Consider the following 13,652-nt stretch of genomic DNA (forward strand, 5'->3'; position numbering starts at 1 on the left):
GCATGTGTTACTCCTGGGTGCTAATCCATCCCTCCACCTCCTGTCAAAATCAAGTCAAAACAAATATGTACTTCAATATGTTCTTAAAGTCAGCAAATGATCTACTTCAAACAATAGCCTAGAGAGGATTCCAAGGAACAAAGCCCTTCAGAGAACACTGTCATCAACCCTTTGTCAATTACAAAAGTATGTAAACAAATAAAATCTTAAAAGATGATGAATTACATATTTTTAGAATAGATAAACCAATACAAGACCAGAATATGGAAAAAAGAAAATATATAGTAGCCTTTGTGCTACTATATCACACTTTTTAAAACTAGAATATTTTTTTAATAATCTATTTCACTTTTCAGCTATTATTTTAGAGGAAATATGATAGAAATATTTAGACTTTCCTTTAAAAAACTAATAATTAAACACTTCATAAACCGATTAAAGCTACTTGGAAAGTGTTCAGTTAATACGTGAGTTTAAACATTGAGATTAGTATTTATAAACCTCAAAAATGCATATCAAAGCCACAAAATAATGCAAACAAATAGAACATGTATGAAGAAAAAAAAAACTAAGACTTCTATCAAGAGAATAACTGAAATACCTGTTCTTGATCAAAGTACTTCATGAATACAAGAACTCATTTTGAATATGAAATGGGAATGCCATATTATTTTGTCACATCTTCCTGGAAGACTGTGTTGCATAAAAGGAGTCATATACTAACTGGAATTAGTTTCTTCTTGCTAAGACACTTCAAAAATACCTTTTAATAATAGAGACTAGACTTACTGTTCCAGTTAAAGCAATTCTTCCACAGATTAAAAGAAAATGGGTCTCTATGCTTACTAATAAAACTCTTCATGAAAGAACCAAAGGCCTATCAACTCATGAGCCAATCAGTTCTTCCATTCTAATATTCAGTGTGGAAATCCTAAAGTATTTGAAACTAAGCTAAATATTATTCCTTGCCCAAAAATGCCAGCTAGAAAGAACTAACAGAATTAGTCATAATGAGAGGTAGCAGATCAATTTGTTAGTCTTTGCAGAAAATTAAAAGCAAATCTGTAGTCAGATTTCTCAGGTAAAACACTGACCCTTCCCCATTTCCCCAGTTTGACCCCACCCCCCAATTTCAGATGAAAGTGTCTCTCCTATACGAATGGACTTAGTGTCGGATCAAGTGCAAATAAAATGTGACCTTGTATGCAGGAACCACTCAAGGGAGAAATTTAGAAGTCACTGCACCATGGTCAATGATGGAAAATGGCTTGGTGAGCACCTGAGTCCTCAGTACCCTTGCATGGATCCCATCCAACCCCATAAACTTGTAGGTGACCAAGTGGAGTAGCAGGTCGCTGACCATTTCCCCTTGGATTACAGGGGCTTCATTCTGCTCCCTGCCTCTGTCTTCAAGCTCAAGGAGCTGTGTACCTGAAGAACAATTGGTCTTATTATTAAAAACTATTAAAGACAAAGAAGGCATTAAGTACCTCATTCTTTGTCACAATGTGACAAAGAACACACCCAGTTAAGGCAGGACAATGTATCTTAATGCAAAAGTTCTTTTCATATTTGTTTCTCAAACAAGTTATAACTCAAAGGAGTATTTGTTGAATGTCTAAATTTTTAATAAATCTTAATAAATGGTAATTTTTTAAAGCAGATATTGGCAACATTTGTAAGTTCGAAAAAAGCACATTTTTAAACAAACACACAGAAATTGAACGCAATGTCCTGATATACAATTAATTGTTCCTACATATACAATGACTCTACATTCGAATGAGACAAAATTCAATGCACCATGCAAGCTGCTTTGCACATAGAAAAAAGTTGAGTGAAACTACTATAGTAGCATATTGTGCTTAAGCTAAACAAGACAGGCATTATTTCCATTGAACTCTACAGAACCCCAGTGACAGTGTGCAGTAACTGGGGAAAGAGCACACATTAACATAAAAATTCTAAGTCTACTGGAGAAAAGCAGCTTTGTGGAAACTGCAGAACTGAAATAGAAATACAGAAAAAAAATATCCAATACTGCTACACAGTACAACACAGTAAACATCTTCCTATCCTGAAATACTCCAAGAAGGAAACAAATTTGAGTTTGATTTGATAGTTTGTGTGTTTGTGTTGGGTTTTTTTGTTTGTGAGTTGGTTGGTTTGGGTCTTTTGGGGAGGAGGGGTGTTTGATTTTTGTTTTTAGAGGAAAGTTATTTTATTAATTAAAAAATTAGTACAGTCTGTTCAATATACAGCTTGCTTTCCAAGTAACAGTTCTAACTACATATTCCTATTGTGTTGCAATATCCTGTAGATCCCAGTAAGAAATAAATTCTCACTTCTCTACTTAATACAGGAAAGGAAATTAAATCTTATTGCAACAAGTCTACAAAATGGAAGCTCAGCCATCAATGCCCCAGTGAAATACTGAAACTACCAATCAACTGGTTAGTATGAAGTCAGAAGGCATGTAGAGGAAAGTTTGCAGATCTCCATCTTCAGCAAATACAGAAACACTTAGAAACCAAACTATTCATGTAACAGGAAAAAAAAATAATTCTTCACAGCTCTAGTTATCATCAAGTTCTAATAATTGTAGACTAGACAACGGAAGTAGATGCTGAGTCTGGGCAATGGACATGTAGGCGGTACTTCACTGGAAATGTTTGCTTCCAGAGAATGAATGAATACCACTTGATAGACCACATATGTGGTCAATTGAAAGATTTTTTAAAACATGGATCAGTATCAAAACCAGATGTCTTCTGATTCAATTAATAAGCAGATTTCCTAACAATTGAATAAAGAAGGTAGTACATATGTTATGGAATTAAGTGTGAATAACACACTGCAAAGATTCACCCATAGAATACATACAGACACTTCTGTCCTGCCTTTGTAAAGGTATTTTTATAAGGGAGTACAAGAACTAAAAGTGAGCAAAAAAACAATCAAAACCAATCAAAAAAAAAAAAACTAAACAAAAAAACCCAACCCAAAACAAAACCTCAAAAACAAACAAACAAACAAAACCAACAAAAAACTCAACCATCCACCCCCTGAAATAGCCTTCAGAGAAGGTGTGGGATGCCTCAGTAAGATCTCCTTCCATGCTATGAAACAATGTCCTATTACAACATTCTGTAATTTAAACACAAATACAGAAGCATCTCTTTACACTGCGCTTAGCTCTGCTTCTGCTAACTAGAGAACAGAAGATAAGTACAAAAAAATTTAGTAAAATTTTCACTGAGCAGTATGCCCAACATAGCTGGGCAGTTGCTGGGCTGAATACTTAAGGGATATACCACGTAAAAAGGACAGAGCATCTAGGTGGGAACAACTGAAACAAAAAAATGGGGATTGCTCACTGCATGCAAATCAGCACAATTACTGAGGGTTGAAAGGAGACAGTAAGTATACTCTAGTCAAAGCTGACACTTGGAAGCCATTAAGAGCAATAAAAAAAATAAATCTGTCAGTTAGAAAACTTAAGTCCTATGTTAACATTCCAGGCATGGAGTTGGGAGAAGGAGGGGAAAAGTAGAAGAAGAAAGTAAATTAACTACAAAGAGAACTGCTGGACAAATTATTTTTAATAGGATCAGATAATTTAATTAAGCACTACTAATATATTGTAACTAAAATTACTATTTTATTACCAGTGTTTCTCTCTACCTCTAAGTCTATACAACATCTAAAATCAGTTTTGCAGTTCTACCCATGGCCTGAGCAAGACTGAATTGCTTGATCCCTTAGGTTAGGAAGAATACGAACACATAGTCTGAAGTACAGACAAGATATAAATGTATGCACCAGTAGGGCCAGGAGGCTTGCATGTACTAACTAAGCTCAGATCTCTTCTCTTTAGCAACTGCGTGGATCACGGGCACATAACCTGGTGGTTTAACTAAAGCAAAAGGTGTTGGGCTATTTTATTATTTTAAGAAAGGGATATAAGAGAGGGGGCACTATTGCAATACTGGGTGAAACAAAGAGAAGGAAAGTGTATGAGAAAGCTCCAGAAAAGGGAGCATGTGGGTGCTGAGGGGCACATAGTAGAATACATGTCCCAGTAGAATGCAGTCTGTCATCACCCATCCATTGATCTTATAGCCAAAGCTGGGAGGTTAGTATGAGGGACTGATTTTTCTGGCAAAAGACAGCTAAGCAAACAGAAATCCCAATCCAGTTTCGTAAAGATTTTTCACTCAGCACTACAGTAATACATGAAAAAAAGCCAAAATAACTTTAAATCAACCAGAGGAGTAAAACATTAATACTACACCATCTACTTCAGTTTGATATTCACAAAGAAGAGAGATAAGATGAGAGACCAGGAAACCTGAAGCTTCCAACAATGAAATAATTACTTTAGTACATAGTTCTAGAAGCTGTGCACACATCTCATATTAAGCCCCACACACCTAACACAATGGAGAATTCTACTTTAGTGTCCTATGTGAGCTTAGTAATAAAAAAAATACAAGGGCAACTGGAATACAAACATGGAGGTTCAAGACAAAAATCATCTTACTTAATTAAACACACTTGTCAACTACAACATGATTTCAGTATGCAGTTTAACTTCTGTATTTTCATAGTTACTTCTTTAAAATGGCATTCAACCCCCTCAACACCCCAAAAAAGGAGCTTAAATTTAAAAATAGCCTCAATTTTAACTTTCTAGCTACATCACTTCATTACCTTGATAAAAAATATCAATCCTAACAACTCCTTAGAGTGGTAATAATCCTAGGATAGAGCAAGTTTCCTTCTACTTCATCCAGTAACACCACACCTCAGCAACTTGAAATCTATCATAGTTCCATACACGAACCCATTTGAGAAAAACATAGTATTTCAAACGCTTATTTCTAATTTAAGAACACTGTTTAAGAACACAGTTTCTAAGTCAAACTATATCAAACACAAAGTAAGGGAGATCCTAAGATTACCTTGCTAAATCTAAAAGTACTGTAAGCGCTGGCTGCCCTGGAGACAAAGTTAGCTGACATGCATACAGCTGTCATATAATTGACATTCTTCCTCCTGCTCAGACAAAGCTACCAACTGCCAAATGCTACCTAATAATTAGCATATGTAAAGCAAAAGGGTTAGACTATGCCATCAGTTTATCTGCTCCTTAGAAAATAGTTTTGAATGAAACCTGCAGCCCACTCTGACCTTGAAAATTTTAAAACAAAAAAGGCTTGTCAATAGGAACAAAACAGAAAAAAAAAAAAAACCACACACAAAGAAGTCTATTTACAGGTATATTCTAATTTTTAAAAAGGTACAGGAAGATATTTCTAAGTATGGTCTTCTTAAAAAAAAATAATCCTACTTTAGTGAAGGATGAAAACAATCAGAGTCAAAAATCAAAGTCATATTCTTTGTATCTGGCTTCTAAACATGGTACAACAATAACATCCATCACTAAGTCAGAGAAATTAACTAAATATCTGTGAATGGTGCTTTGGAGCCAAGCGAAAAATAAAGAAAGGCAAAGTAGAAACAGACAGTCTACCGAATCTGTCAGTCACCCAAACATAATTAGCTGTTATCATCATTAACAACAATAAAGATCACTTTTCTATAGTCTCCAAGAGACAAATAACAAAAGGAAGGATGTTACATACAGAAATGCCTGCACTTCTCTTTTCTTCTAAAGAGACAGTCAGCATATATGCTTAACAAAAAGTACATGAAATGGAAGCATGTGTTTCTGTCCCTCTTAGAAACAACCACTTCAAAAAATGTTTAAAAATTTAGTTTATATTTTGAGAAAACTTTCTTGCTGCAGTGGACTTTGATCTTCAGCATTTGATGGCATTTAGTCCTGCCCTTCCTGAAACTGTCTGGAGCACTTAATGTCACTAGTCTTAAATACAACAGAAAAATCTCAAGAAATATCAAGAAAAACCTTTCTGTTTATTTATTTTTAAATATGATTTCTTTCCATCCATATGAGTCTCTCATATTTGCAATAAGATAAAACAGAAAAACTGTGTACAAGCAGACACTAGATGAAGTGGAGGATCTGGGAAAATTTTGTGTCCCTCTTTCCCCCTTCTCACAGGTTGCCATGCCAGACAGAGTACACACTTCGTTCACAAGGAGGAATTTGAAAAGGCAGCAAATCAGGTTACTAGGCTAAATAACAGGAGCGAGGTGGCAAGACAAAGAAAAAAAAATGCAAGAAGTCTAACAGATAAGAACTACGAAGTATTGTTCACAGCAAATGAATAACTTTTTAGAGAACCATGAAAGACAAATAGACTACTTGTGAGATTTCTAATTTCTAATTTTCCTCGCCTCTTGCCCTCTCCTCCCCCCTCAACTTTGCAAACAGACAGGGCTCAGAGTGTGCTGGGTTAATAACCAGACCAGGTCAGCCTGCAAGAGATTATTTTAAGCTGTCTGCATTTTTTAGATAGGAGTGGATGAGATAGGCTACCCAAGAGAAGATCAAATATAACAAGAGGTCATCAGTATCATAAAAATCAATATTTTAAGACTAAAATTTACTGAAAACAAAAATTTAGACAATGCATACACAGGGTAAAAAATATTACAGCATAGCTGGTTTCACAAAATTCAAAGCTCTCATATATCTTTTAGACAATCCATTTTGACCCTGGAAAATGCTTCTAAACCCTCATTAAATCTTTCTGCCTCCTAATTAACTGAGCCTGAAAAATATTCTGATGTCTATTACCCTGCTACCTAAGCTCACGAACCAAGGAATGAACAGCACAACTGTGCAACTAGATTAAGAAAAAGCTGCAAGTGACCTTGACTTAATCTTTTTAATTAATGGAATTTATCAATATGTTCTAGCTTTTGTCCTGCTTGAAAAATAGACATCAATTTCTCCCCTTTTGCTATTTTCTCAGAACCACACAGAGTCTTCAAAGTCAGAAGAGACTACTGGAGATTATCTAGCCCAACCGTCCTGGGTCAGATAGATTAGCTGCTCATGGCCATGTCTAGTTAGGTTTTAAATATCTTCAAGGATGGAAAATCCACAACCTCTCCCAGAAGCCTGTTCCACTGCCCAACCACCCTCATAGGAGAAGTCTTTTCTTATGTTCAGATGGAATTTCACATATTTCAAATTATGCCCATGGCCTCTTGTCCTGTCACTGGGCACCACTGAAAATAGCCTAACTCCTCTTTACATCCTCCCTTCAAGTACTTATACATTGATGAGATCCTCCTTAGCCTTCTCTAGGCCAATCAGCTCCAGTTCACTCAGTTTTTCCCAGTATGAGAAATGTTCCAGTCCCTTAACCTTCTTTGTGGCCTGTACTGGACGCTTTCCAGTATGTCCATCTCTCTCTTGTACTGAGAAACCCAGAACTGCACACAGTATTACAGGTGTGGCCTCACTAGCACTGCCACAAGGACACTTTGCTGGGTTATTTCTCCCCAGCTGCAGGAATTGGCACTTTTTTGAACTAGGGACGTTCTCCTCTATCCATTAGTCTAGGTCCCTCTGGATGGCAGCCCAACCGCACTCCTCCTAGTTTTGTATCTGGAAATACCTTCTAGGATTGCTCTGTCACCTTCACAAGGACAGGCAAGCCTTATTGACCTGTACTTCTCCAGATTCTTCTTGAACAGACTTTTTTTCAGTCCTCAGGAACCTCTCCAAATCGCATGGCCCTTTGAAGAAAATCAAGAGTGCCCTCACACTGACATCAATCAGCTCCATCTGCATTTATGGGTACACCCTCTATTTAGTCCCATGGACTTCTTTATGATCAGTTTAAATACCCCTTAATTGAATCACCCTCCACTGATGGTAAATCTTGCTTGCTCCACACTATCTGGGGTTCCAGAAGGTCAGTCTTACCAGTGAAGACTGAAGTGAAAAATCTATTGAACTCTTCAGCTTTTTCTGTGCCTGTTGTCACCAGATCCCCTATCCCACTATCAGTGGACTCACATTTTCCCTAGCATTCCTTTTATTCCTTATGTACTTGCAACAGGGAATTTTTGTTGCCCTTCACATCTTTCACCAGCTTTAATTCCAGAAGGGTTTTGGCTCTCCCTGAACTATTTTCAAATTCTTGTTTTGTTTTGTTTTGTTTTTTTCATTTCTCATCTTTCCCATGTTGTTCCATGTTCTGTTTCTCCAATTTTCTCTGAGAAGTCTCTCCTTCACAAACGCATAGCTCTTTTTCTCCAACCTTCCCACTCATCCTGCATAATTCTAGTAACAACCAGAAACAAGCTCATAGGATGTTTTTTACCCATTTTGCACCTTATCTTCAGAAGTATTTGCATTCATTCTTAATTATTTCAAATATTTCATTAGAAGTCTTTTTCTGCATGAGGCAGAAACAAAGGATTTCAATTAAGATAATTTATTGTAATCCTTCACTTTGTATACAAGAACAACACATAGATCATTTTGCTGAAATAAATTAGATTATATTAAGAGATCGGGATGGTGTGTGTCCTTTCTGCCCTCCCTCCCAACAACTTTCTTTCATTCTTTTTATTTGCTTATTAAGACATTTGTTGTTTTTTCTTACATCTCTTTGGTTAGCACCAGTGGTACATCAGCCTCTTCCTCAAAGAGAAAATATATATTACATTTGCTAAGGGCTAGGGAAAGGAAGTTTAGCACTAGCTTCTCTTATTTTCATTTTCAATTAGCTGTCTCTTTCCCTTCTAAGACTCATCACTCCCTAGTTCTTGATCCTAACTCTCCCACCCAACCTGCCAACACTGCCTCTTTTTTTTCCCCATGCCCTCTCCAAAACAGCCAACACAAAATGCACATTAGTAAGCTCTTCTGTTTTATTAACATGCATGTTATTTTACCTTGACTTCTACTTTGGTGGAACTCACAAATAACAGATGCTTAGTCAACTAGTGCTTCTTACTGTTATCTCTTTGTTATTTAGAGTGATACAGCATTTGTAGAGGTGAGAGAATCCTACTTCTTTCCAAACTCCAGTAGGGTAAATGGAAAGATCCAGCCAAACTAACAAATCTTCCCAGAACCATACACTTTGTAGAGCACAGTGCAGAAAGACAGAACATAGCACAGGTATTTTTTTGGCTCACTGCCTTTAGGAACCAAAATAGTCCTCTGCCTCAACTGGTAAGTCCTGCTACATTTATGACAGTCAGAAGGGACCCAGACTAGGAAGACCAACTCTGCAGATTGGTATGATTTTACAAAAACAGAAATAATGCACAGCATTACTAGTATTCTGTAGTATGTGATTAACTTTTTAAAAAAATATTGGTTCACTTATCCTATGACCTTTCCACCCAGATGGCAGATGAAACAACTATTAAGACTATGGGCCTCTCCAAGACTAAAGCATACATGCCTTGAGAAATTAAGCAGCTTGATATTTTATTTATACTTAAGTATAAAGATGTGGAGGACACAGAATCAGACTGGGAAAGATTTCAAGCATGGAGAAGAATTTATGATGGTTGAGAAGAATTTATTACATGGACTTTTGAAGTTTCAACGGAATTTAAAAACTGTTAATATAACACCCCATTCATGTGCATTGTTTGGGCATGTCCAGACTTGCCCTGAGTTGTTTGTTCCCTGCTTCCCTGCTCCTCCCTTTGATTTGCTGGAATATGTCGCAGTGTGGAATGAGCTCCCATTGGTCCTCGGTCTTCCCCAGCTCCTCCCAAATTCCTCCCTCTTCTCCCAAATTCTTTCCCTCATTTGTTCCCCTGGTTGTCTATCCCATGCTCCTCCCAGTTTTCCAGCTCCTTCTATCCAAACCCTATATAAACCCATGTTCACCCTCAATAAAGGGAGATAGCTTGGACCTTCTACCTTGTGTCGTGACTCTTATTGCTGTCTCGGTCCCATTCCTTCCCCCTGGATTGTGGCATAAATACTTCTTACAGAGGAACTAAAGGATACTAATTTGGAGATTGAGAAGACCATACAGCATTATTGAACATAGTGCATTGCTACTGACAAAACTGGTATGTGCCTATCTGCATTTCTAGCTAGTTGTTTTTCACTTACTGGTTAGAGCTAAAATTCCATCATTATTCCCTCATCACATCTGGAGTATTGTGTTCTGGATTCCCCAGTACAAGAACAACATGGAATGATAGGAGCAAACCCAGAAAAGTGCCACTAAAAAGACTGAGGGATTGGAGCATCTTTCATGTGAGGAAAGGCTAAGGGAGCTGGGACTGTTCATACTGGAGAAGAGAAGGCTCAGAAGGGATCTTACAAGTGCCTAACTGGGGGCAGTGAAAAGGAAGCCAGACTCTTCTCATTGATGTTCAGTGACAGGATAAGAGGTAATAAGACAGGAAACACATGAACCTCCATCTAAACATAAGAAAATATTTTTTGACTGAGAGTCAGACAACAGAACAGGTTGCTGAGAGAAGTTGTGGGGTTTCCACCCTTGAAGATATTTAAAGCCTGACTGGACTTAACCCTGAGCAACCCCCTCTAGCTGATCATCCTTTAGCACAAGGGTTAGACTGCTTGATCTCAACAGGTGCCTGTCCTACTCAGAAATTTTATGATTTGTCCAATACAGTTCAGGTTCTGCAAACAATTGTCTTTGTACCAAATGCATGCCATGTTTTCCATAAGTCATGTCACACTGTAAATATACTATTAGATCAAATTTACTGCTATACATTTTCGTTTGCATTAGTTTCTGAATATATGGTATGTTTATGCACAAACTACACTGTTCCATCTACCCCCATATCATAACTATCAATACCATATACAAACTGTCAATAGATTAGGTTTTTATTAATTCACGTGAATATATAAGCCTTTAGAAGCTGGTTCATCACAAGGTCACAAACATACTTCCAAAACACCCAACTACAAGATCGAATAGGGTGTCCCATGTACACGTCCCTATACAATAACTATCAGAAATATAAAAGGAATAGTGGTTCACTAGCTTGTAGTTCAGTTTATCAGTAGATAAACAATGCACATCATTAAAGATTGAACATCTGCAACCCTCATTCTTTTTGCAGCATTATTATATTACAAGTACTATTACTCTTAACTACAGAAAGAGAGCAAAAGAAAATTACAAATTGTATTTTTCAGTTTCTTCCAGACTTCTTTAAACATCTACTATGCCTTGGCTAACTATACAGCCAAAAGATAAAGCAAATGCAATATTAGAAGTGGTTAGCACACTATTCTAGACTAGATTTACCAGTGTTAAGCTCTCTCGTACTACATTAGCATTATTCAAATGCAGATATTCCTGACAACACACAATACAAAATATGTTACAATATTGTCCTCTCAGTCAGACTACATCTGAAGCAAAACACAGTTTGTATGAAAAGTAGTAGTTAAAATTTTCAGAGGTATGTTATACACTACCTTTAATATAGCAGAACTTCATCAGGCTCAGTAACAGGAGTCTGGTGATCTTTTGTATTACAGAACTATTTATTGAGAAATGGAGTCTCAGATGAGAAGGGGAAAGAAACTATTAACTTGATGTAAGCAAAGGAAGCCACTTAAAATCTGATAAATGATAACATGTAGCTATTAAACATCCACCTAGTTTAACTGCTGTAGCACACGGAGGGCAGAGGGGCTCAGGTGGCTGGACAGAAAGTTCAATTTGGTTTCTTGCATCAAAGCATATGGCAAACACGGCAAGGAAGGTCAATTATTCAGACTCTCCTAAATTTGATTCTTTGAATAGACTGACAAGCCTGTAAAGAATCCAAAAGCAGTTATCTTACTTCATACTTTACAAATATCTAATGCAAAATAAAGTTAAAATAAAAACTTTAAAAATTCTGGATTCAGAATTTTTTTTCCTCCTGGAAACAATATGCAGTCAGAAATGAAAGTTAAAAGTTCTACTGGTGTCATTAATATGACAGGCAAAAACTACTACACTAAATGTCTTTAGATGACAGACTGTGTTCAGCCAACATAAAGTATTTCTAAACACAAGCCATACACTAAAACCATAAACAATCCAGCTGGACTAGATGAAGAGGTTTGTAAAGGCAGGAGGTATAGGAGGATAACTTTACCTCAATTCCTGGTGCAGAAAATATCAAAATGCCATGATTTTTTACAACTGGAGGCTTGGGAATTTCTACAAGCAGCCTAATTAGCCCTTACAAAGGACATTCTTTCTTTGTATTATGTTAGTGCCTATTTCTGATCATATTAGCTCTTCTCCAGAGGAGGACCAAGCTAAGAACCTCCAGATCATCAAAACTGTGATTTTATTTTTGGCTTATCTGATGCATTAAGGAACACAATCATCATTCTGCATAATAACAGCTGTATAATAAACATTTCCTCAAAGTGATTGTACCATACACTTCAATACTAACAAGAGGCAATGTGCCAAGTGGCAGATTTAAGAAAACTGCTGAACTTCCTCTGAACACCAGCTGAGAGAGTTGATTTTGTTCAGCGTGGAGAAGAGGGGTTCTGGGAACACCTCATAGCAGCCTCACAGTAGCTAAAAGGGGCTTACAAGAGAGCTGGGGAGGGACTTCTTACAAGGGCATGTAGCGATAGGATAAGGGTGTAATGGCTTTAAACTCAAAGAGTGTAGAATTAGATCAGATATTAGGAGGAAATTCTTTATTGTGAGACTGGTGAGGCACTGGAACAGGTTGACCAGAGAAGTTGTGGGTGGAATTGCTCAGTATCAGGTTGGATGGGGTCCTGAGCAACACAGTCTAGTGGAAGGTGTCCCTGCCTATGGCAGGGGGATTGGAACTAGATGATCCTCAAGGTCCCTTCCAACTCAAACCGTTCTATCATTCTATGACTAACTTGTATGCCAAGCCATATAAAGGACTCTCTTATGGGTTTGTTAAGATGCTCTAGGTATCCCAAAGAAATATAATTTGTGAGATATCAAACATCAAGAAACAGAGCAGCAGAGCTGCCTTTTTATTTTAAAAGTATTTAAAAATACTACAAACATACTAAAAATATATTTTCCACTGGTTACAAAATATGCTTACCTTTGGCTAGAAGGATTCCCAAGGATGCCAACTTAAGTCACTCTTTTTCTGATATCAGCAAAATGGAGATACCTGCAAGTCAAATGAGAAATGTTTGTGGTTTTTATTTTTAGGTGAACATATCCACTTATGATACTAAGGTGTAAGAAAAAAAGTTTTAAATGAACACTTGTGTAAAATGAAAATCTACTGTTTTGTACATGGAAATAAAATCAAGAACAACTCATTGGCTTTAAAATTCAGCACAGTGTAACACATACCATATGTATGTGTTACAAAAGAGAATTTAGAGGTGTTATCTGTGCAAGTTCCTGCCAATAACTGGAAAAAAAAGCACTGCTAGGGGCAAGAGGTCATGAACCAGTAGGTGCTGAACCAACAGACTGTTTCATTATGGACCTGCTTCAAAGGTCACGATAAAGGGTCCACAGCTATTCCTTGAACTGTATTATAAAAGGCAAGTAGCTTAACAATATTTTCAATTACAAGGATGAGAAAAATTCATGAAGTTCCATAAAATGCTTTGAAAGAAGATAGTAGTAAGGTCATCCAAAAAAATTTACAAGCATGCTCTGAGAATCTGTGTGATGACTTACAGCCAAGAAAGTACCTAACAGTGCAAAATTTACATTTGACATTTTTAC

At 36.9% G+C, this 13,652-nt stretch overlaps 1 protein-coding gene across 3 annotated transcripts in view; it reads right to left on the bottom strand.

Annotated features, from left to right (window-relative positions):
* The window catches only part of SIPA1L2 (signal induced proliferation associated 1 like 2), a 109,389-nt gene extending 96,306 nt beyond the window's left edge, over positions 1–13,083 (bottom strand). For all 3 annotated transcript variants that reach the window (XM_018077431.1, XM_018077430.1, XM_018077429.1), the window contains exon 1: positions 13,009–13,083. The gene's annotated coding sequence lies outside the window, so the exon portion shown is untranslated. The remainder of the gene's footprint in view (positions 1–13,008) is intronic.
* Positions 13,084–13,652: the final 569 nt, after the last annotated feature.

The sequence above is a fragment of the Manacus vitellinus genome, unplaced genomic scaffold, assembly GCF_001715985.3.
Source record: "Manacus vitellinus isolate BGI_N305 unplaced genomic scaffold, ASM171598v3 scaffold_37_pilon, whole genome shotgun sequence".
Taxonomy (NCBI): Eukaryota; Metazoa; Chordata; class Aves; order Passeriformes; family Pipridae; genus Manacus; species Manacus vitellinus.